Raw genomic sequence first — 27724 nt, 5'->3', positions numbered from 1 at the left:
GATTTTCCATAAAGAATCATTCTCACATATTTTCCGTTTATCATAAAATGCGAATTCTTTTCAAGGAATTTTAAATGTTAACGTACTATATCCCTTTTGATATCTCAAGACATTCAAGACAAGCTTCATTTGATTCTTTTGAAGCATGTAGACATCACATACGTGTACTCACATGGAAAATTTGCTCTACGTGTACATATAACTGTATAACAGTGGTAGGCACGATTGGTACGTTCGACTGATAACATGGCAGTGTGAAACGGCGGTTGATAAGGATGATATAGGGCTCGGAACGATACCAGTGATAAGAGAGGATCGGCTGCGACTCGTATCAGAATTTCTCGTTGCAAAACGATTAATCCTTACAACGACACCCTATAAGGTAATCCTATCGAATAATTAGATCTTAGGAAATATGATAAGATCGGCATTATATCGAGCTAACAGCTCGTCTATGATTAATGAAGTTATTTACATGGTTCATATGCGTCCAGGCGCTTCGCCCCTCCCTCGAGATATCAGTCTAAAATACATGCCGTATAATGAATGCAAAGAGAAAAAGAGTTGCTTTTGTAATATGATTTTTACTCGAATAAAAAACTAAATGTTATTCTCGAAGACAGAATTTTAAAAAATAAAGCTTTTATATTTTAAAACGTCATAAAGCATTAGAATATTATAATATTTTGCCTGGTAAGTTCACTTCTTTTTGTATTTTTTTCATTGTTATATTTTTTATTAAATTAATAAATTACAAAATCTGTAACATATATATTCTCTTTTTAAAATATAACAATTCTCATTAAAATTACATTTTTATATAAATGTTTTTAATTTATGGCCAAAAATTTCTGAAATATCTTTAACTATTTCGTGTTTTAGAAATTATGTCTCAAGAATTTTTATTTCGTTAAAATTTAGTCCCACATAATAAAAATAGAACATAATAATTTAATAGAATAACAACAACCTATTAATTGCAATTAATTTATATTTAAATATTCTCTCCCTCGCTCCCTCTCTCTCTCTTTTTCTCTTTTTCTTCCTCTCTTTCTCTATCGAGAGAAATAACATTCTCTAATGGCAGTATAAGTTTGACGGAAATTTTCTCCGCGCAATAACCTTAAAATCGATGAAAAGTTATATCTGAAATATCATTATGATACTTATTCTTGGTTATTTGTGGTAGGCAAGTCTAATTAATCTACTGACCAACAAGAGCTGAGAATAATGAACGAAAGAAGAAGTACCGATCGTGCCTAATAATCACAGGATATCTGCAGGACATTAAGCATCTTTGTTTTCTCCTCGCACGTTGCTCATAATCTTTTCTTGCGTATCAGGAAAAATGTACGAATTACAACGACTTTCGCGATGGCCATGTTTTCGCCACCACGTAAATCTCCAATTGAGATTTTATTAGTTCCTGTCTATCACCTCGGCAAAATATTAATAAGATAACAAGAAGAAACACCATATTTACATATAAAAATATATCTTATCGATTGAGTCTATGTATTATATATATATATATATATATATATATATATATATATGTATATATATATATTACGAATATATAGATAAAACTTCTCTTAACGTACGCTGCGATTCGTTTGATACGTTTCCACACATCACAAGTTTCTTGGTAATCTGATGTACAATAATTTCAGCAAATAATGTAGAAGAAGAATGGTCCAATTTGGAGAATATCCGGTATTACTTGTTCCTTGGTTTTATTTTACAAACGTTTGTAGAAATTGCAGTCTTGATTAAATAACCATCATGATATCTATGATATCTTTATTAGGAAAATTTACAAGGCAAATTGCATGAAGACAAGTTGCAAAGATTCGATTGTTTTTGCATGTCTCATATACTTAACGCTTTTTATAAAAAATAAAACTTTTTAATTATAAAAATTATGTATAAATTAAGCAATAAAAAAAGATCTTAAATTGTTTTTAATTATTATATTGATAAAAAAGATAAGAATCTTATAATTCTGTCATAAAAATTTTCTGTCATAAAAAACAACTAGCTCAAAAATTAATTACAAATAAATTAGAATTCATTCTTTCCATTGCATCCATTCAGATTTAAGCCTTTGAATCATAGATCTCTAAATTATAATCTCGATGAAACTTTTTAATTATAAAAATTATGTATAAAATATAGAAAATCTTAAGCAATAAAAAGAGATATTAAATTGGTTTTAATTATTATGTTGATAAAAAAGATAAGAATCTTATAATTCTATTATAAAAAATTTTACAACTAGCTCAAAAATTAATTACAAATAAATTAGAATTTATTCATTCCATTGCATCCATTAAGATTTAAGCCTTTGAATCATAGATCTCTAAATTATAATTTCGATAAAAAGCTTCAAAAAGAATTATTCTCATAGATTAATTTATATCACGGGTCAGAGCATTGTCGCTATATAAAGCAAATCGATTATTGGTTTCATCGCCATAAAGGCGTTTTCATTAAACGACATGAAATGCATTTTAGTAGAAAAAAAAATGTATTTTAAATGCAATTAAATATTTCGTGAAAGACAGACCAGACCGCGCGAAAAATTGTACGCCTTTCTATTAACTAGGTCGAGCCTTTGATTGCTTTTAGCAAATAAGTAACGAATTCTTGTTGGCATTTACGTCAATACGTACCGCGAATATTGGATAGTCTGTTTTGAATAGTAAAGAAATACGCCATTGACGTAAGATAACTAACAGAAAAAAAAGAAAAGAGGACGGGTACTTCCTCGGCAAAAAGAAACATCTTCGTCGGCTGTATCCAAATTGGACCCATCCTCTTTCATATTCTGTACATGGTGTCCTGAACGCGCTGCATGCGAATCTGTACTTGTTACGCAGTACATGCATTCCTCTAAAAAAAGAGACTATATTTACAAAATATTTAATTCTCTTCTTCTAATTAATCTTTTCATAAAAAAAATTTACGTTCCTACATTATTTATTATTTTAATATAATTAACTAGAAAAACAAGATAAACATTCAAAATCTTAAATTTTTCAAAAATAAAAGAAAAATATAATATATCTCTATTTGTGATCAATTTTTTATTACATTTAGACTTAACGTTAACTGCAAAGTTATGCATTAAATGCAAAAATGCACGATTAATAATCGCAAGCCGGTATATACCAGAAATTATCAAAGTGGTGGCAGTTATTGAACTGTATCACGAGATCATTTTGTTTGCACATATTTTTATTACTCGCTGCACGTGTCAGTTGTATTGTATTTTTTTTAATTAAACGTATATCACCGTGATAATTAACCGTGTTCTCAGCAATAAATTTACTATCTCTGGTCTGGTAAAACAAAAACTATTTATTATTTTAATGTAATATTATACAGGGTGTCCCAAAAGTCCCGGACCGGTCGAATATTTCATAAACTATGCACTTTAGAAAGAAATATTTCAGACAAAAGTTGTATAAAACATTGAAGGGAGCCATCAGATGATGGTAATGATTTGATATGGGAGAGTCATTTGAAAATCACGTGAAGATCACCGTCAATTTCTTAAATGGAACTCCCTATTTTTTATTAAATATTCTGGTAGTTCATGTCGAGAGCTTTCCAAAACACTATAATTAAGTTAGTTTTCATTAAGTATTTTTCGAATTATGAGGCTTGAAATCATTTCTTAATTTTACATAAACAGTAAAATATCTTGTAAAGTATTCATTTTTCGATTATCTTACCTTAATACTTTTATGTACAAAATAATGAGAGGAATCAATTGGTGTAAAGAAAAAACATAGTTGTTTTTAAGAAAAAAATATGTAATTTGCAATTAACAATTATATATATATTTTTTAAAACAATTATGTGTTTTCTTTACACCAATTGATTCCTCTCATTATTTTGTATAAAAGTATTAAGGTAATATAATCGAAAAATGAATATTTTACTAGATATTTTATGATTTATGCAAAATTAAGAAATAATTTCAAGCCTTATAACTCGAAAAGTACTCAATGAAGAAATATTTAATTAAAGTGTTTTGGAAAGCTCTCGAGATAAGCTACACGAATATGTAATAAAAAGTAGGGGGTTCCATTTAAGAAATTGAAGGTGATCTTTACGTCACCTTCAAATGACTCTCCAAGGTCAAATCATTGCCACTATCTGATGGCCCTCTTCAAGCCATATAACTTTTGTCTGAAACATTTCTTTCTAAAGTGCATAGTTTATGAAATATTCGACCGATCCCAGACTTTAGGGGACACCCTGTATAAATAATGAATGTAAATAATTCGTAATGTAGCATTTTTAATTTGTTAATTTTTAATTTTAATTTTTGTTTAAATTATTCTCAATTGTTATAAATTTTATTGAAAATAATGAGTTTGTTTTGTAAACAATTTGTTAAAAAATAATAAAATTAAATACAATTATCTGTGACATAGTACGCATTTCAATATTGAATCAAATTGAAATTATAAATTCACATATTATATTTTTCGTGCTCAATTAAATGATTTATCTTCTTTAATAATCTTTACGTATATTATACTCTCACGTAGGTCGCGAACATTAAATCTCAGATAGCACTGTGTACTTTCAGAACACCCTATACAGTTACATCTGCCCGTCTTTTCGGCATCGTTTCTCGGACTCGATCTATTGCTTGAAAGTTATAATAAGGTTCTGCAACTTTATTCGGTCGAGCATAAGATCGTGCGGCATGTTCGTTAGTTTCGCTTACGTTCTTCTACGTGTATATGCAACTCATCTGGCTTCTCTTCCATGCTTCTTTCTATCCTCTTTTGCTTCGTTTTAGCGTGGTGCGGCAAATGGCGCACAAATAATTCACGGTCCTATTTTGAGTGTAGAAGCACCTCTAAAAGGAGTTCCGCGGAATAAAATTGCGAGGTGGAGTAAGGGAGAAAGAGAGAGATAGAAAGAGGAAAAAGGGACGATAGAGGGAAACGTCTTTTCGTCGTTTCGCACAACGCGTTTGAAGGTCCTTCTCAATTATTCAACGACGCGTGATGATTACTATGCCTGAGTAAACCGATCGTTGCGTCACTGTGTTTACTTCCGATATTTGAGACGCGACATAAAGTTCTTCTCTATTTTTCAAAGAGCAATCATGTGAGCCTTAATGATCAAAGGATCGTGCAAACATTAAATAATTAATCCTCTTTGTATGTATTACATAAATTTTTTATAGTTAAAATATATTCCTTCAGGGGTAAAGCGCACTGGAAGCTTAATTAAAAATAAAAGCATCATAAAATAAAAAATAAAATTAACACGCACACATAAGAAAAACAAATATCGTTGTGCTTGAAAGTTATCATTTGAAATATGAAAAGCGTCAACAGATTTTTTTACATGCATTAAAATTTTTACCTTCTTCACAAGGAAAGTATGCTTGTGTAAAAGAAAAAAAACACACACACACACGTTTATACGTATATAATTTTATCTAAAATTGTTGGAAGGTTGATGTTGATGTAAAATAAATATATGCTAATTAATAATTGAAGAAAGACACTGCAATTCTTTTGTACACAAAATTTATGGCACAAAATAGAAGAAGTGATTAATATAGACATTTTTTTGTTCATTATTTTTTTCTTTTCGAATTGCAATTCTCTTGTACACAAAATTTATGGCACAAAATAGAAGAAGTGATTAATATAGACATTTTTTGTTTATTATTTTTTTTCTTTTCGAATTTCCATATATATCAGAATATATTTAAATTTCCTTCCTTTGTTTTTGAAAATTAAAAAGCAGGCTGATAATAACCCCATCGGTTTAAGTGAATTGGACGATATAATTTGATTGATAATGGTTTATTGTTTGCTGTTAATTATTTTCTACGTCGTACTTTATATTGCGTTGAATTGGTTAAATATAGAACTCTTCTGTAGTGGCAAAGCGTGCCGAATTTCGCGATATTTATTAATATTCAATATCATTTTACCATTAATTGATGTCTTTTACTTTCTCAAATAATGCTTAAAATGCAATAAAACTTAATGATATACATATATAAAATCTGTAAACTAGTAAATATCTGATAAACATTTTCTCAAAACAATGTAGATGAAGTTTATAACATAATTTCGAATTAATTGTAATAAATCCAAATTATTAGAATTCAATTGAAAGGCACAGTACATTTTGAGATATTCTATTGTAAATATAATGAAAATATCTTAATAATTTACTAAAAAATCATATTTATCATACATTAGTTAAAGACGCTTTACAAATACTTAATATTTTGTAATAATCGATCCTGCAATAAACCATAAATCTTTATCGCTCTTAATAATAGTAGTTGTATTTACTTTTTGTTTACGAAGAATATTGTAAACAAATTCATCTCGCTGTTACGTCAAGTATTTAAGAAAATAAGAATTTGCGTCAAAAGAAGGGCATTTCCTCGTAGATAAAGTTCTGAAGGATACTATGTTATAACCTGTCATTGGCTCCGCCATCACAGCACCTCCGTCTGGTCTTATCGACACGCGGATTTTCCTCACCATCAGACAATGATGAGCAAAAAATGTTCAAGTCTTCGATATTTCACAACTTATCTCAACGAAAGTAACTTAACAAACTATACATGTGGCCCACTTTTAATAAATTTTTACCTCAATGAAGAATCTTCCGTCCACTATCTCCTCGAAATTGTTGAGGATTCCTGCTATGATTTTTATCCACTACTTTGATTCCTTTTGGAATCATTATAGCATGAATTTCCGATGCTCGAGTTCCTCGAGATTTCATATTCGCGGAGACATGCGCCGTGCATTGTAAATCGTTACGAGGTATCATATGATACTATGCGATCACATCGAGACGAGATCGGATCGTGCGATGCGATTTTATTTGCATCGATTCACCACCGATCGAGGTGATGATGTGTAATCCGGACGATGAGTACACAATCCGCCGCATCATTGCACTGAGCTGCATCGTTGCATCTGTGCACGTGGCATCTGCCTGTCCGCATCCGTTGCGACGTGCAAATGCATCCGGAACAGAAATCCAGACACCGGATGAAATGATCTGTAAAAGAAAATACGATGTTTGCATATTTTATCATGTTGACATATTCTGCAAAGTAAAAAAAAAACAATCTATAATAAAAAAATCAATATCTATATTTATTTCGTTATTAATATTTATTTAACAATTATTGTTTCGTAATAATACATTTAATAAAGGCGTATACTCCTTTTCAGTGTTTGCTGTAGATAATTTCAAAATTATCTAGATAAAGATAAGGATAAAAATCCGTAAATTAATTTTAGATGAGATAAAGATGATTTTGCTTCTACTTAATCTAGATGAAAGATGAGATAATTATTGCGATAATCTAGATAATTATCTAGATATTTTTGTTTATTTTAGAAGACTATAAATAATTTGTAAAAAATGTGAGATTATAAATGGAATATTAAAATCATAAACACATATTCTTTCTCTTTTCCTAAAGAATATTTAAATAATAGCAAAAAGGTATATAAATGATATGATAAATATTTATTTATTAATTTATATTTATAATATATTTTTATATTATAAATATATTTATAATATATTTTTATATTATAAATATATTTATAATATATTTATAATATATTAATAATATAATAATAATATATTTATAAAATATTAGTAATAATAATATAAAAAATATATTTTAGATATTTTAGATAGATTTTTAGAAGCTTGCTTTAGATTTTTGGAAAACTTTTTTGCATAATGAAAACGTCATCTTAGACAATTTTTAAATAAGATGACATATATTTTTTATCTAAGATAAAGATAAAGATACTTTGTACTTCTTCATCTAGTTAAAGATAAAGATTATCCATTTCTTTATCTAGATGATTATCTAGATAATTTTATCTAGATATCAGCAAACACTGCTCCTTTTTAAATAATAAGAAATATTTTGAAAAAACATTCTGAATATATAATTGCGAAATTTCTTGTCATGCATTTGCATTTATTAATTACATTAGAAAAATTACAAAGAGATTGTTACAGACTATGGGACAGATATAAAAGTGTCATGGAACTCGCTTTTCCTAGAATTACATAAAAAATGTGTTTCGCGTGACTTTATTAGATATTTAAGAATATCCAGTCTCATTTATTATTTTAATGGCAAATTTTCTTTTGAATGTGTGTCGAATTATTATTTTGTTATCGGAATTCAACGCAAGACTATTTTTTATCTTGTTTTTTATATTATTTTAATTAATTATTTTATATTATTTTAATTAAATAATTTTATGTTATTTTAATAAACGATTTTTTAATAAACATTGTATAAAACTATAAAATGCAATTCTATTTTTTTCTACAATTACTTGTGCCTACAAAACTTAAGCCTCACAAAATTAATTTCAAATACATATAGCATAAAGATTGTTGATAAAATATCGACATCTTTGTTAAGAGAAAATAAAGACTTATTCAAAAGATTCAAAAAAACTCTTTCTCTTTTTCTGTTTCTTTTTCTCTTATAAAAACATATAATATTTGAATAATGTGTATAACGTGTTTGAACAAAGAAACATTATCTTACATCGTGTATTGTCTTACTCCATCTTTGCCTATCTTGCTGCGCAATCATTTGCTTCCCCGAGAAAAATCGTGCAAACGCTTCCGGAGAAAAAAAGGCTTGTATTATCATCGTCTTGCTCGGCGCATTTGACTTACAGAAAAGATTACTTCCCTTATCCATTCCCTTCCGGGGATTCGGTCGCAAAGACTGCTGTTTACACGATCGATGGTAATGCGCGTGAGGAGGTGTGTGTACATTCACTCACGTTGTGGATGAGAATTACATATTAGGATGGTGGAAGGATGGTGGCGGATGAGTGGCTGTATAGAGTTTAAGTGCGTTTCATTTGAATATATTAATTATTCATTTTACAGGGCTTGGAAGCCGCGTATCGCGTTAATCCATGCGCGATTACCGAGTATGTTGAGCACGATTCCGCGTTGATCGCAATTCATTGCTTATACGTATGCATCACGATAAAATCATTTGCGCAGCTTCGATAGTAAACTGATGCTTTGATTAATAAATCTTATTAATCCTTATATTTATGATCATCTTCTTCCATTGGAGGAGAAAGTCTTGTATAATAGTAGGTATTCATATATCTCTTTGACTTAATTCAAAAGCTTCACTTTTTTTGCTTCACTTTAAACAAGATAATTGATGTGATAATTATGTGCATATTTCAATATAATAACACAGGCCTGCAAAAAAGGGGGTCGAAATTTGTTTTTAAGATGCAATAGTGATTTTTGACGTAATTTTGTGTGCTGAATCCGAATCTGGCCGCCGAATTTGCGTAGCACGTCAGGTTTTTGAGTTATTTGTAGTTGAATAGCCCAAAAATCGCTATCTTGGCCAATTTCATGAATTTATTGTGAGTAAACCAAATTTTTTGAAATATTTCTGTCAATAGCATCGTATAGTACTCACTTTCATCTTTCGAATCCACTTTCGATTACCGCCGCACGATGTTTTTTCGCTCAGATATAAAACTGGTCATACATAGGGATTTAATAAGCCATTCTAAATCAACCGTGCACCTCTTTATCTCACTACGAATCAAAATTAGGGTAAAAATATACATTTTTAAATACCTTCTGTCACCTTTTGAAATTAAAAATGGCGCATCCAATATGGCGAATAGAATCACAATAAAAAGGCATAAAGTTTAGAAAAATTTATCAAAATGTGTAACAACTGTATTAGACATTTCTTTACAATATTTTTTTGGCCAACCAAACCTGACATATGTCAGTCTTTTCAAATTTCAAGATCATGGATCTACCATATTGATGTCTATATAAATTTTCTTTAACGTAAATTTTCTTGCAACGTCATACTTATATATCTCATTGTCAGCGAAAAAAAAACGTGCAGCAGTAACCGAAAGTGAATTTGAAAGGCGAAAGTGAGTATTATACGATGCTATTGAAAGAAATATTTTAAAAAATTTGGTTTCCTCGCAATAAATTCATGAAATTGGCCAAAATAGCGATTTTTGGGCCATTCAATTACAAATTACTCAAAAACGTGACGTGCTACGCAAATTCGGCGGCCAGATTCGAATTCAGCTCATAAAATTACGTCGGAAATCACTATTGCATCTTTTAAAAAAAATGTCGCAGGCCTGTGTAATTTATTATTTGTATTAAAAATGATTGTCAAAACAAGAGTTCTGTATACATATTTCTTAATAATATCGCAATTATTTGATTAATTTAAAAATCAAATCAAGATTTTGTTTCAAGTTCTAAAGTAATCTGAGAAAAAATATTTTTATTTTAAAAAAATTTTACTCAAAATTGACGAAAATCTTATTATATATTAAATCTTCTCTTTCTTTTAAACCTTTTTTATAAAAAATATAAATATATTAATTCTATATTATTCATTAATGCTGTAAGCACAAAAAGTTTGAGCTATTTTAATTCGTTTTTATAATAAAATTAAATTTTATATATAATGTTATAGTATTTTATCGATATATTGATAAAATAACTGTTGTGAGTTGCAATAAGTCTTAAATCTAAAGTTTAATTGTGAAAAATCGCATAATATCTTATTTCAATATTGACACAAGTTAATAATATTCATATTGAGAACAAGTTTACTAACAAAAGTTTACTCCATTATATGTGAATTATTTATTAATTTAAATGTATTAAATATTGCACTGAATATTTAGAATACATTATACTTGTATGACACTGTTACGAATAAGTTTCGAGATTTAGTACGTTATTATTATTTAAGTATGTATATAAATATATATATAATACAATATTATCGGCCGACATTATAAATATTTGTAATTTATAACTTAGTAATTTATCAATATCATTGTATATTAATTTTGATTGATAGTTAATGAATGTGTTAGAGAGACATGCAGATAGAGAAACACATCGTATATTATCCTATATTGTAATTGTCCGATAATTATGCTGCAGTATACCGTAATAGTATATCTGTAATAAACAAATACATCATTAATCCTAATCATCGCAAGCCACAGTTATTGATCACTTATTTAAGGCGATGTATGATGGTATTAAATTTATTTATCTGAGTGTATTTCTATAATAATTTATTGTTTAACATCAATAATATATCTGCTTTGCAGAAAATAATTTTTGTAATAAATAACATATAAGATACATAATTAACAATGTGTGAAATGTGTAAATCCAGGAGAAAAATAACACATATAAATAAAACTATCTGATTATCAGTTAAGAAATTTGTAAAAAATGCAATAACATAGCTTTATTTAGGTGCGTTATTTCATTGATATAATTTCCAAATTTATACTGAAGAATTTAAAATATTTATCCGATTGGGGAGAAATGTAGGAATTAATATAACTTTATTTTTAATGATTCAAATTTCGTTGTTAATAATTGCTCCCATTTAAATATTATTAAAATATGATGTTATCGTGAAGAAGAAGGCTAGAGAAGCTTTATTTTTAATGTGGGCGATAATCAGTGTTTGCTGGTATCTAGATAAAGAAATAGATCATCTTTATCTTTAACTAGATGAAGAAATACAAAGTATATTTATCTTTATCTTAGATAAAAAATATATGTCATCTTATTTAAAAATTGTGTAAGATGATGTTTTCATTATGCAAAAGAGTTTTCCAGGCAAGCTTCTAAAAATCTATCTAAAATATCTAAAATTTTTGAGAAACTTAAAACTTAAAAATAACTTAAAATGAGAAAAGAACGCCGTCGAGTCTTTTTCATTCTTTTCATTTATTTAAATTTACTTACTTGTACTTGTTTTACTTAAATTTGTGCAATGCATTAATGTATATTTTATAAAAATGATATATGTATTGTTACACATTGATTATTATATTATTAATATATTATAAATATGTTATAAATATAAATTAATAAATAAATATTTATCATATCGTTTATATACCTTTTTGTTATTATTTAAATATTCTTTAGGAAAAGAGAAAAAATATGTGTTTATGATTTTAATATCCCATTTATAATCTGCGTCACATTTTTTACAAATATTTATAGTTTTATAAAATAAACAAAAATATCTAGATAATTATCTAGATTATCGCAATAATTATCTCATCTTTCATCTAGACTAAGTAGAAGCAAAATCATCTTTATCTCATCTAAGATAAATTTACGGATTTTTATCCTTATCTTTATCTAGATAATTTTGAAATTATCTACAGCAAACACTGGCCATAATATATATATTCGGGATCGAACGGGTTAATATGCTCTACAGGCAATTTTAGCGTTCTATTCTTCGTCGTTCATCGATGCATCATTCCCGTTATTCCGCGTCGCCGAAGATCGTTCGCAAAATAAGTTGCTCGTATATCCGCGATATCCGCAAAAGCGGAAACCATTTTTTCGCACGCCACTGCATCGCGCCGCTGGTGAAAATAATAATATATCCGCATTGTCCCTTCGCGTTGGAGAAAATGGTACCGATAAAACAAAAATAAATTTCGATTACATGTGCGAATGAGAAAAAAAGGTGGACTTGCACGCGGAAATGCTGATCGCTGAATTACAATGGATAGGACAAACAGTTCGTGGTCCGCGCAATGTATAATAGATATTATTTAAATCCTGCGGTTTGCGCGAAAGAGCAGCACGTTGTGGCTCGCTGTTGGATATTGATATTATTTCGTTTTGCTGCATCGTGAATGTAAGCGGAAATAGGAGTGAGAGATTATTGGTAACAATGTCATATACAGGGTGTTCCACAAACCGCGACTTTACTGATATATTCTTTGATAAATTCTCTTACGCACGAATATAATAATCCTTTAATAATAATTAAAAATAAAGCCATTTTTAATTATATATTTGAAAGAATACATGTTATTAATAAAACGTTGGTAATAGTATGTTTCTCAATTTATTTCTTGTAAATTTTATTTTAATAAATATTTAATTGGAAGCGCGTTAAGATGTCGTCAAAAAACTCAAATGTCAATAAAAAAGAAGTTGCATCAACTGATCTTGTCAGATTCCCGGTATACATATGATTAGAAATGATATGAATTTGTAAAGGACATATGTGGTTTTCGAGAAATCTCGGATATTTGTATTTAACAAAATATGTACATATGTACATGTACAGTCATCAGAAAATATACAGCCAGCACAGTACAGTATATTCCATATATCTGCAAAAATTGCAGTTGCTGTTATGAACTAAAAGAGATAATCAACAAGCATATAAATTAGCTGCATAGTTGATTATAAATTTATTAGCGTTTTATTGAAAAGAGTCAATGAATAACAGCTGCGATACAATTATTGATTAGTTAGTTATAAAAAAAAATTATTAGATATAAAAAAAAGTATGAAATATTAAAAAAGTTATTAAATATACAACTGCCACACAAAAAAGACTATAATTGTCAAATTGTCAAATTGTCAGCGAAAAAGCTATTGCGAATTTTTTCCCTATAAACTGACAAAAAATCAATATAAAATTCATCAATTATTTATAATTGTAATCAATGTTTCAGCATATTACAAAACGATATTTTTTTGATTTTTTTACAAAGATAACTTGAATTTTTGTAACATTGCGACTCTTAATAGAAATCATAGAAATCGTTTTATATTAAAATTTTTTTTCGAATGTAAAAGATGTGTGAAAAATGCGAAGTAAAATGTATGTAGATGTAATTTGATTTAAGATGTAATTTAAGTTTAGGAAAGTAATTTTTAAAATTTTAATAACATTATAAGGAATTAGCTGTGCAATCAATATCATAAGTTGTTAAAACACTTTGGAGAAATCAGAAACAGTTTCCCGTTAACAATAGTACAACATATTCCTTCTTATCTAATAACGCAAGCATAAAAATCGAGTTACTTTTTAAGCGGGTATGCATCTATGAAAGCGCTTGACATTTTTTATCTTATTTTCAACTGACAGATAGTTCAAACGAACAACGTCAGGGATTTGTCAACGTGCGTATATGCAGATAAACGTGGATATCGAGTATCTATCGCATATTTTTACTCTTTCGCGTTTCTCTTTTCTTTCTGTCAAGCAAAACAATAGAACGATATATGTCGATGAATTTTTTTTCGTTAAATATATAACCAATATCTTGAATTGGCTCCTTACTTTAATCCCAATAAAGAGAATATTCTTTTTAATTTCTGTGAACATAAATATTCGTGGAAAAGGTATTAATATTATTAAAACCAATGCACCCACACAATTGTAAATTAATAAAATGTTTTAATATTCGATATCCAATTTTATACGAATTCCAATTTTACGAAAACGATATCCAATTTTAACGAAAGACAGTATCTTTTTTTAATTCTGAGATTTCTATAGTAATTCAAGGAATAATCGTAAAATTAAAAAAATTAATTATTTTTCTTATAATTAATATTTTAAACTAATTAAATAAAAAATCATATGTCATATATATGAGTGTATGTGCATGCGCACGCGTGAAAAGATTATACTTTTTTAATACCTTATTTTTAATTTAAAAAAACTATTGTAATACATAATGAAATATAATTAAAATAAATTTTTGATATAATAAAATTTGTGAAAAAAAATAAAAATGAAATGTGTTTTGTAGGATCTATAAAAACATATATTTAAGAGAAAAATATATAAATATTTTTAATGCAATTATTACGTTATATATGCAAAAATAATACTTTTAATTGAAATAACATCTTTGTTATATTTAATACAATAATGCCGCATCGAATAGACATAATGTGTACATGTAGTTTTATTTGTTAAAATAATTTAACAATTTATATTGTTTCATTTTGGTTATTAAACTCAATAAAAAATAGATAAATAATTATTTTGATTACATCTATCACTCTAATTTTAAATTATTAATATTCATATGGCGTGTCATATATCCCCTCTCGCTCAAATCGTGCACTTTTTTACTCGTACGTACGCTCTTAATGAATCCAATGAACACTTTTCAGTTTTATTGATTCTCCGCTTGTGGTGCTCGGCTGTTTGGATTGCGGCCAAGCGCTGCAAAAAGAATTCGCGCGTTTGAATGTACATGGAAAGCCACCGTGTTTATTCGTTAAACGGATGAATTCGTTTATCAGCGAGCACCGGTTAATTTGAAGCCGGAAACCTCCTGACAAATAACCTGCTGGCTTCTCTCTTCCATTCCCTTCTCGCGCCAATAAAATCGGTTAATCACTTCGATAATCGATGAACCGTAAGCAGCAATTAGGTCATTATTATTGACAAACGATGTGTCATGAAGTAAAATCTTTATAAATTCAAGAGGCAAATGCGTTACATAAGAGGGCAATATATTGTTCTAGTATTGAAAATTACTATGCAGTAACTATTCGTTGTATTACACATCGTGGAATTTGAGTATGGAAAATATATTACGTGACATAATCGTACGCAGTGTTTGCTGTAGATAATTTCAAAATTATCTAGATAAAGATAAAGATAAAGATCCGTAAATTTATCTTAGATGAGATAAAGATGATTTTGCTTCTACTTAATCTAGATGAAAGATGAGATAATTATTGCGATAATCTAGATAATTATTTAGATATTTTTGTTTATTTTAAAAGACTATAAATATTTGTAAAAAATGTGAGCAGATTATAAATGGGACATTAAAATAAACACATATTCTTTCTCTTTTCCTAAAGAATATTTAAATAATAGCAAAAAGGTATATAAATGATATGATAAATATTTATTTATTAATTTATATTTATAATATATTTATAATATATTTATATTATATTTATAATATATTAATAATATAATAATAATATATTTATAATATATTAATAATAATAATATAAAAAATATATTTTAGACATTTTAGATAGATTTTTAGAAGCTTGCTTTAGATTTTTGGAAAACTTTTTTGCATAATGAAAACGTCATCTTAGACAATTTTTAGATAAGATGACATATATTTTTCATCTAAGATAAAGATAAATATACTTTGTATTTCTTCATCTAGTTAAAGATAAAGATGATCCATTTCTTTATCTAGATGATTATCTAGATAATTTTATCTAGATACCAGCAAACACTGATCGTACGTAACATAAATTTTTACGCATAATATAAAATATAATACGTCACATTTCGGTGACCGACTTAATTAATTAATGATTTGTTAGCTCTCAATTCTTTTCATTAGATTTTAGATTTTATTATTAATACAAATAGGATTTCATGTGATCATTGGCATTTTGTGGAACACTTGTATTTGCGGATACAGTATTTGCTAACGCAACAAATCTGGTCAAAGGGGACGAGTGTAAAGGAAATTTCCATTAATTAATCAAATAAATACTTGACACATTTAGAAGCATCATAGACTGATTGATAAGTTCTAATTGGCGTTATAAATTACATTAACAAAGTGTAAGTACAAAGTAACGAATTCAGTAATTCGCTTGTTAATGACTGCAGCCAGCCAAAAGAAAATATGATTCGGTTAAAATTTGCCGCACTGAAGCGTTATTTTATTGACATTTCACAACACGATAGATTCGTTAGTCGCGTGAGTCGCCACAGAAGAATAGGTAATGACACTCTAATCAAACGTGAATTAATTTGTGAATTAATTCACATTAAAGTTCTTTTTCCGATGATCGAGAAAATTTCGGTGCCGAATTATCGGATCGGTATAAAAGCATGTAATTTATTGCATAAAGCAGAAAGTGACTATTGAATTATTAAATGTAGTGACTGAGCTCATTGTGCTCTATAAAGAGCAATAATTTTGGTTTAATAGAAATTTATGATCTACTCACCTATTAAATCGATAATTTTTTTCAGATTTTCTATCCGGATCTTGATACATTTATTTTTATTATATATGCGTGCGTATACGTGTTTCAGTTTTCATATCTCATACATTTATGGCTGTTTATTCATTTTACGTAAAATTGGATAAGTTTTTAATTAACGATTTTAATCGCGTTTAAAGAAGGATAAAAGTTATCACCATTAATTGTAATTTTCGACAGGAATTACTTTTAAGCATTTTTCCCCTTATTTGTCATGCACACACATACGCACGCATACATTCATGAGACTGAATGTTTTAACCGAGGAAGTTATCCAGCTGATAGCTTAAGCGCAAGTCGGAGTAGACACGTCGAGGGATTTAATGCTAAATCCGCTTTATGCAATTTGAAGCGAGTAATTGGCACTTGTTTCATGCTAATTGACAGTTCTGTACCGTTCCTTTATCGCAAAAATATAAAAAAAGTTAAGACATTACAATATAAACAACACACATTTCTTTTTTATATATTAATCTATCTCACTATCACTCTTAATATATCTTATTTTGAGCGTACTTTTCCTTTTGTACTTACAAAAAATTTTATTAACAAATTTTATAAAATTTTATATACAGAGTGTCCCAAAAGTCCCGGTCAAATATTTCATAAATTATGCACTTTAGAAAGAAATGTTTCAGACAAAAGTTGTATGGCTTGAAGGGGGCCATCAGATAGTGGCAATGATTTGACACGAGAGAGTCATTTGAAAGTCACGTGAAGATCACCGTCAATTTCTTAAATAGAATTCCCTATTTTTTATTAAATATTCTGGTAGCTCACGTCGAGAACTTTCCAAAACACTATAATTAAGTTAGTTTTCATTACGTACTTTCCGAATTATGAAGCTTGAAATAATTTCTTAATTTTACATAAACCGTAAAATATCTTGTAAAATATTCATTTTTCTATTATCTTACCTTAATACTTTTATGTACAAAATAATGAAAGGAATCAATTGGTGTAAAGAGAAAACATAGTTGTTTTTAAGAAAAAAATATGTAATTTGCAAGTAACAATTACATATTTTTTTTAAAACAACTATGTGTTTTCTTTACACCAATTGATTCCTCTCATTATTTTGTACATAAAATTATTAAGGTAAGAAAAATGAATATTTTACAAGATATTTTACGGTTTATGTAAAATTAAGAAATGATTTCAAGCCTCATAACTCGAAAAGTACTGAATGAAGAAATACTTTATTATAGTGTTTTGGAAAGCTCTCGAGATAAGCTACACGAATACGTAATAAAACATAGGGAGTTCCATTTAAGAAATTGACGGTGATCTTCACGTGACTTTCAAATGACTCTCCCATGTCAAATCATTGCCACTATCTGATGGCCCCCTTCAAGCCATACAACTTTTGTCTGAAACATTTCTTTCTGAAGTGCATAGTTTATGAAATATTTGATCGGTGCGGGACTTTTGGGACACCCTCTGTGTGTGTGTGTGTGTGTGTGTGTGTGTGTGTGTGTGTGTGTGTGTGTGTGTGTGTGTGTGTGTGTGTGTGTGTGTGTGTGTGTGTGTGTGTGTGTGTGTGTGTGTGTGTGTGTGTGTGTGTGTGTGTGTGTGTGTGTGTGTGTGTGTGTGTGTGTGTGTGTGTGTGTGTGTGTGTGTGTGTGTGTGTGTGTGTGTGTGTGTGTGTTGTGTGTGTGTGTGTGTGTGTGTGTGTGTGTGTGTGTGGTGTGTGTGTGTGTGTGTGTGTGTGTGTGTGTGTGTGTGTGTGTGTGTGTGTGTGTGTGTGTGTGTGTGTGTGTGTGTGTGTGTGTGTGTGTGTGTGTGTGTGTGTGTGTGTGTGTGTGTGTGTGTGTGTGTGTGTGTGTGTGTGTGTGTGTGTGTGTGTGTGTGTGTGTGTGTGTGTGTGTGTGTGTGTGTGTGTGTGTGTGTGTGTGTGTGTGTGTGTGTGTGTGTGTGTGTGTGTGTGTGTGTGTGTGTATCTAACCTATGATTAATTTATTAATGTTTCAATTTATAATTTAAATAATGCTGTACTATTTTTTCTAATATAATTAAATAAATATAAAGCTAGGAAAATCTCTCTCGTATACTTCTGATTTTATTTCTTTCTAATATTTCTTATATTAATTATTACATCATTTATTTCATAAAAAGGCATTATCAATAGCAAAAAATATAGAATAATTTAAAATACAAAATATACTACACACATATATACAGAGGAATGAGAATCCCTAAAGATCTTTTAAACTTTAACAAGGAATTTTTCACATGAAATTTCTCAAATCCCAGGATCTGCTTTTTAATTTTTATTTGTATAAAAAATATATGAGTAAATTAATTATAAAGATATTAATTTCAACATAATTTTTTTATTTAACAATAACTTTTTATTCTGTATTTTTTTTTAGATACTTAGTAGATAATAAAAATAATCAACGTTATGTTTAAAAATTTATTCAAAAAAAAAAGCTTGAAAAAATAAGAAGCTGTAAAAGATTCTTATTAAAGCATTTACGTTACCGATACTTTCTGATAAAAAGTAAACCGCTATAGTTATGCAAAGTCAAGAAATAAAAATATCAAATTTTCTTTTAATAAATTCAGACTGTCCTAAATAGGTTAACCGATAAGGCCTAAAAGTTTTTCATTTTTCAAGGAAATAGCGGAGGCGAAATTCTGCGGAGGCGAACGATTAAAATTTATGAAATTTGCTTGAGAACCAGCCTGCGTCTTTCGAGATAAGGCAAGATGTTGCGTAATTGGATTAAACCGATGAATCGCGGCTCTTAAGCTGTTTACACCCAAGATCATGCTACTTTCGTACATTGTTCCTCTTACTACATCGCAATCGTAAAAATGAAGACTTTACGTTAGTCAGATATAAGATATAAGACATAAAGTCAGAATGCCATCATTTTATTATATCACTTTTATTTAACGCCACATAAATCTTAAAACGAGTAACTACAAATTATCTAAATAGATTACAAAAATATAGTATTTCTAATTTTTTATTTCCAGATTTATTCAACTTTTATAAATAAAAAGATTATAGAACTTGTAATATATACTTACATATTATATAATTCGTCCGTCCAATCTATTTTATGAGTAATTTTATTACTTATTAATTTAGCAATACAAAAGTCACGCTTTGTAACAATAAGTTTTTGCGATAAAAAAAAAAGAAATATTCGATAAAATTTCAACAAAAAAAAATGATAAGCATCAGTTAATAATGGATTGCGTATAAATAAATACTAATTTATCGATTGCCGGAAAGCAGGAATGCAGATATATTTAAAAAATCAGGTCGCCAATGTGCATGCCATGCTCGTTCGATGAAAATATTTAGTGCATGCATTTTTTAAATTAAATAGAAGTGAAGCCACGTATGTTTATGTTACGTGTGTGAGTGACATACTCGACGAATGCCACGGCATAACGTCATTTTCAAATTGCCAGACGTCATGCACACGCCACATGTCATCGGATAATAGCGGACACCTGCCTTGCGATTTTATAACTCGATTCGTATGCTCGAATGAGAATATTTTCCGTAAAATAATAAGGTAGCTTTTGGTTCAAAATATTTCTATGTGTCTAAACATATCCTTTGAAAACGTGAAAATATTAATTCTGGAATTGCATGCACTGCACACAAATAGCAATTGTTTTATTAATATAATATTAACATCTTAACTTGTTAACTTGTTGATTCATTAAGGATGTTTTGCACCTATTTTCAAAATATGAGAATTTAATGAAAATTGTACAGAATGTCCTTACATATGTTTAAAAACTTCAGTACAATTTTTAAATCGATTCACTAAGGTGTTCACAAGTTATAAGGATTTTAATTTGCACCGAATTAAAATGTGTTCTTATGGGAAACGTATAACTACATCGATTCAAAAACACATGGAAATAATATTCAAAATTTGTTTAAAATTTGCAAAGTTTAGATATAGAAGAAACATTTGGTCAAACAATATTATACAAGTACTAACTGGTTAAAAAGATATTAAATATAATTCAATGAAGTTAGCCACGTGTCTGTCACAAGGCGAAATTCTCTGCCAAAAGTTAATGATTTCGATTAACAAAATTCGGAATATTTCTTTAAGGATGTTTTGTACCTATTTTCAAAGTATTGAAAATTTAATGAAAATTGTACAGAATATCCTTACATATGTTTGGAATCTTCAGTACAATATTTAAATCAAACTAAAGCGTTCACAAGTTATAAGGATTTTAATTTGCATCGAATTAACATGTGGTCTTATGAGAAACTTATAATCACGTCGATTTAAATGACAAAAACACATGGAAATAATATTCAGAACATGTTTAAAATTTGCAAAAGTTTAGAGACAGAGGAAATATTTGGTCAAATAATATTATACAAGTACTAACTGGTTAAAAAAATATTAAATATAATTCAATGAAGTTAGCCATGTGTCTGTCACAAGGCAAAATTCTCTGCCAAAAATTAATCGTTTCGATTAACAAAATTCGGAATATTTCATTAAGGATGTTTTGTACCTATTTTCAAAATATTGAGAATTTAATAAAAATTGTACAGAATATCCTTACATATGTTTAAAATCTTCAGTACAATTTTTAAATCGATTCACTAAGACGTTCAAAAGTTATAAAGATTTTAATTTGCATCGAATTAACATGTGTTCCTATGGGAAACGTATAATCACGTCGATTTAAATGACAAAAACACATGGAAATAATATTCAGAATTTGTTTAAAATTTGCAAAAGTTTCGATACAGAGAAAATATTTGATCAAATAATATTATACAAGTACTAACTGGTTAAAAAGATATTAAATATAATTCAATAAAGTTAGCCATGTATCTGTCACAAGGCGAAATTCTCTGCCAAAAGTGAATCATTTCGATTAACAAAATTCGGAATATTTCAGTAAAAACCCAATAAATATTAAAACAATACATCTCTGAACTGTAGCTAAAATCAAATTGTAATATTCCACACAATTTCTCATACTCAAAATACACCAAAAGTGGATATATTCATCATATTGATTTTCAGTTATTGATTTTTGTTGGGATTGTATAAAACATCCTTAAAATCCAAAGCTTTTTATTTTCAATAATATCTTTGTATATGTTCATTTTAAACAATATTTTCGATGCACTGAATTTATTTTTTTCTACGATAAAAAGTAAAAAAAATGGAGAATATAATTTTATTATTTAAGATTTAAAAAATCTAAGATATAACATGTTCGTTTTCAAATCACATGATAATATTGATTATTCGATTGTGTTTCCAGATATTGTTTCAAGTACAATCTCGTTAGCTCTTTTAAATAAAAATATCGTTGCGATGATGATCGCGAATAGAATCCCCGCAAAGCTTTACGTTGAAGTGCTTCCGGAAAAATTTTTCCACCCGCATCGAATTCCAACTATAAATTCTTTGAGAATGTGGAAAATGCGCAGAACGATTCCACGACTCCATCTCGACGATAGCATTAATCCCGTTTTACAGATCGCATGCGTAACGTGGTGAAGCGGGAAAGCCAAGCGCGGCATCGCGTCCCTCGTCATATGCACACACACGGCGAATTACACACGACGTCAGACACACTTCGTGATAGTGAAGGATGTCACCGGATTTAATTCGGCGGTTTGTCGGTGCTCGAACGATCGAAACCGTACGTGCTCGTCGAGAATGACAGAGACAAGGACGCCTCGTGGGTTGGCGGTCGGAACTGGAAGAGAAACCGGGGTGGTTGCGAGAGCGGGGCCAAGAGGGAAAGAGGTATGCTCTCCTCTCCCTCTCGTTGTGTGTTGCCCCGTGTATATAACAACGGTGTTTTGCGATGAGGGATGGACGGATGTGACGTCACAGGAGCTCATGCCGTGATCTATGGCGGCTGATAATGAAAGCGCAGAGGTGAGATACCGCGGTAGAAACTATATCGTATAAGCTATAGTTTCCGCGGGAGCCGTCATACGGCAATGCCGCAGCATCAACCCCCTGCCCCTCTCTTCCTCCCTCTTGTTCTCCACCCCCCGCGTTCACCATCCCCGTCACCTCGCCGAATCCCCGCTTCCTCCCGCGATTCATCGCGAAATTATATCTTCACAATGGGGGATTCGACGCGGCGATGATAAAAGCTTGAATTATGAATATCGGTTAATTCACGTTACGCATTCGAGGGCTGCGATATGGATGATCCGGCGCTGGCGCTACTTTATGACGCGGTCGCGCGATCCCGTCGCTTCGATGGCAAACGCGCGAAAACTTGCAATTATCGTTGGCAACGCCATTCATTTCCCGATAACAGCTGGAGATTCGGTAATACGCAAGTGAAATAGATGTCACGTAGTGAACAAACGATAATACCGCGTAATAATTTTGCTAAGTCTTATAGCGCATGGAATAATAATAATAAAAAGATATAGTTACACATGTATGATGATGTAAAGTTTTTTCTGAAATGCGGTTAATTAATTGACGATTGCAAAGAAATATGAAATTAAAGATAAGTGTAAAAATTAATTTTAACTAAAATAGTTTAATTAAAATAGTCTTCAACTTTTATACCATATACAAAGTTTTGATTAATTTAAGGATGTTATGTACAATCTCACCAAAGAATAACTGAAAATCAATATTGACGAATATCCACTTTTAGTGTATTTTTAGTATGAGAAATTGCATGGAATTACAATTTGATCTTAGCTACACTGCAGAAATGTATTTTTTTATATTTATTGCGTTTTTACTGAAATATTCCGAATTTTAATCGAAATGATTAACTTTTGGCAGAGAATTTCGCCTTGTGACAGATACATGGCTAACTTCATTGAATCATATTTAATATCTTTTTAACCAGTTAGTACTTGTATAATATTATTTGATCAAATATTTCCTCTGTCTCTAAACTTTTGCAAATTTTAAACAAATTCTGAATATTATTTCCATGTGTTTTTGTCATTTAAATCGACGTGATTATAAGTTTCTCATAAGAACATATGTTAATTCGATGCAAATTAAAATCCTTATAACTTGTGAAGGCCTTAGTGAATCGATTTAAAAATTGTACTGAAGATTCTAAACATATGTAAGGACATTCTGTACAATTTTTATTAAATTCTCAATATTTTGAAAATAGGTACAAAACATCCTTAATGAAATATTCCGAATTTTGTTAATCGAAATCATTAACTTTTGGCAAAGAATTTCGCCTTGTGACAGACACATGGCTAACTTCATTGCATTATATTTAATATCTTTTTAACCAGTTAGTACTTGTATAATATTGTTTGACCAAATATTTCTTCTATATCTAAACTTTGCAAATTTTAAACAAATTTTGAATATTATTTCCATGTGTTTTTGAATCGACGTAGTTATACGTTTCCTATAAGAACACATTTTAATTCGGTGCAAATTAAAATCCTTATAACTTGTGAACGCCTTAGTGAATCGATTTAAAAATTGTATTGAAGATTTTAAACATATGTAAGGACATTCTATACAATTTTCATTAAATTCTCAATATTTTAAAAATAGGTGCAAAACATCCTTAAATTGAGAGTTAAGAATTTAAGAAAGCATATGCTTTATATAAATATTATGTAACGACTAGTTAGAAACCAAAGTCTAAATCTAATAGTTTCTTACTATAAATAGATTATTAAAGGAATTTATTTTAAAATATTTAATTATATGTTGTTATCAATTATTTCTCTTCTCATTCTTATTTTTATTTATTAATTTTGATACAAAAAGAAATCTTATATCCTATTATATAAACTTAATAATGTGTTCGAATAGAATTTTTAATGAGGAAATTTATTTAATGCAGTAATGTTATAAAATATAACGAATATAAACGAACAAATATAATAAAAAATGTATACGGGATGAAAAAATATTCGCGTAATATTTGCATAGTATAAATGTAGCATTTATTACATTTTGCAAAATTTAGTTTTGCAAAAAGCGGTCATATATATCATATTGCAACAAATTTCAATAAAAATTCCAAATGTACGTTTCACTTTAATTTGTTAGATTGATAATATCATAAATTAGAGTCTTTACATCGATTATTTCGACGCAATAATTAAATGAATATAATCGTTTTTCGTTTTTTAAAGTTGTAACGGATGCGCAAATAATTGCAAAATATCCAATGAACAATATAACAAGTATACATTTTAATCTGAAATTTAATTTAACAATTGTTTAACACAGGGTAGGTAAAATTATATCAATAATGTTAAGTAAATTATGAATTTTCATATTGATTGTACTACTTAATTCTTATAATTGAAGAAGTAATAAATGAGCAAATAAAAAACCAAAATTATTAATTATAGCATAAATTTTGGTACATTTAAATTTTATTTAAGCGAATTGTTTCAATTTGAGTCGTAATATTCGACATTGCTTTAAATTTATATTTAAAATATTTAAAATATATTTAAATATATTTAAATATATAAAATATATATAAAATATATTAAATATATATATAAAATATATTAAAATATGTTAAAAATATATTTAAAATCGCGGTAACATGCAAAGAGAGTAGATTAGCAGTTTAGAGTAACTTGTCTATCGGTCTTATTATTTTCAGAATAAGCGGTTTCTTTGATACACATTTTCAATTGCAAAAAATATATACATAAAGAAGGTACATATAAAGATTTTTTTCCTTCTTGTTTAGATTTCGTGAAATATTTTATTTGTATTAATTAAATAAAGTTGGAATGCGATTATTTAAATTTTGTGTGTAGGATACCACATTCGCCGTTCTAATAATACTTTCGAAGAACATCATCTCATTTTTTGCCCTAGTTAGCCGTTTTTTAATTAGTTAGTGTCTCATGTAATTACGTATACGATGCACGAGAAAAAAAGCTCATCGACGAAACATCGGATTACGTAGCTCTAATAAAATTTCCGATAACGCCAACTCCATCATGTGATTTTATTACCGGTCGAAAATGCCGGTGCTTAAAATAAAATTAAAATTGATATAAGAAGTTATTAATATTATTAAAACTTTAATTGGAAAGACTTCACATAATTAGTCGAAACTTTAGAATCGAAGGAGAAAATATTGTAGCAAACATTAAAATATATAAACAATGACCTAAGTAGCAACGTATATTATTATATATATAATAAATATGTAAAAATAATTTTGTTTAAATTTTCACTATCATAAATTATTCAATTTATATATATCTTATATAAAATTATATGTAATAAGAATAAAAAAATATAAATGTTAGTTTTTTTATTTATGTACTGTAGATCTGATTTGTGGAAAAATGTGCATTCCGCGAAGCAAGTACGCAAATTTTAGCAAATATTATATATCACAAAAATCATTTTAAATATACGATTTATTTTGCATATATTTGATTTTTTTACAGATATTTAATTTTTTTCTAATATCTGAAAAATATCATATTTATTTCGTTTTTTAACTAAACATTTTTTAAATGAAAAAGTCTGCTTCTGATCCCAAGTTATTCAAAATAACATTTATGTCGATCGATTCGCTATCACATAAAGGATTCGATATCGCCAAGAAGCCACAGTGATCCTTTCGCTCTTCTTTTCTTCTCTCATGGAAAGATGTATATTTCGCGTTAACCCAGAAACTCTGTTGGTTCGAGCTTTTTATAAGTCGATGAGCTTCCTGAGAACTCATCTGAAACTCGGATTTAGGCGGCTGCGTAAAAAAAAGACCGAAGGTGTTAGAACGCGAAAAAGAAGGACAACTTGTACTATGATAAAACAAAGTGTATCAGCCTGCAAAAAAACCACATGAAAAGATATGATAAATTCGAAAAGATTGAAGGAAGATTTAACGGAAGGAAGATTTTCTAAGAAAACAAAAAGTTATTTTCGATAACCGCCTAAAGCGTTTTATGGAGCATTATGAAAACTATTCAACTTGCAGAAGTAGTTCAAAATGATCATAATATAAACGTGGCATCTTAATTTTATTACAACAGTTCATGATGGCATCGTAACGATTTTCAGCAGTATGCGCTTTCGAATAAGTTCCGATATGCAATTTTATGGTAGTGGATTATCGCGTACGATTATTTAATAATCCACGAGGCAATTTTCAGAGTTCGAAATTGTGAGGTCGTTCACACTTTCATATTCTCATATTATATTTAAAAATTTCATGAAAAAGACAACCTTTTCCCCAAATAATTTTCATTCATTTACTTTTATATTTTTTCGGTTATTCTTTTTTTAAAAGAATAAAAAGTAATCTTATGTAAATGTAATTATTTTTTTTAAACTACGAATATTAAAAGAAATAGATTATAAGTTTATAATATTGAAAATTTTGTTAAAATAATATCATGAGACTTATATTTACATGTACTTAACATACACTTACATTCCATGAGCTTGTAAGTGCACCTTATTAACCTTAATACACTTTAAAATCTGGATTTACAAAAGTAAAAATAATTGGCTCTCTTTTAAAACTATCGGAGAATCTTTAATATTAAGTTAAAAAATTCCAAAAATCATATACAGGGTATCCCAAAAGTCCCGGAAAAAGTACCGGTTGAATCTTTCATAAACTATGCATTTTAGAAAGAAATGTTTCATACAAAAGTTGTATGAAACATTGAAGGAAGCCATCAGATGATGGCAATGATTTGACATGGGACAGTCATTTGAAAATCACGTGAAGATCACCGTCAATTTCTTAAATGGAACTCCCTATTTTTTATTAAATATTCTGGTAGCTCACGTCGAGAGCTTTCCAAAACACTATAATTAAGTTAGTTTTC

The 27724-nt window shown here is 28.8% G+C and overlaps 1 protein-coding gene across 2 annotated transcripts in view; it reads right to left on the bottom strand.

Moving 5' to 3' along the window:
* Nucleotides 1-6271: 6271 nt before the first annotated feature.
* Nucleotides 6272-27724, bottom strand: part of LOC105254355 — a 312818-nt gene continuing 291365 nt past the window's right edge. For both annotated transcript variants that reach the window (XM_025411870.1, XM_020028472.2), the window contains one exon: nucleotides 6272-7071. The gene's annotated coding sequence lies outside the window, so the exon portion shown is untranslated. The remainder of the gene's footprint in view (nucleotides 7072-27724) is intronic.

Source organism: Camponotus floridanus, unplaced genomic scaffold (genome assembly GCF_003227725.1).
Source record: "Camponotus floridanus strain SB8 unplaced genomic scaffold, Cflo_v7.5 scaffold44, whole genome shotgun sequence".
Classification (NCBI taxonomy): Eukaryota; Metazoa; Arthropoda; class Insecta; order Hymenoptera; family Formicidae; genus Camponotus; species Camponotus floridanus.
Note: the sequence above shows the minus strand (reverse complement) of the source record. Positions and strands in the feature narration are given on the sequence as shown.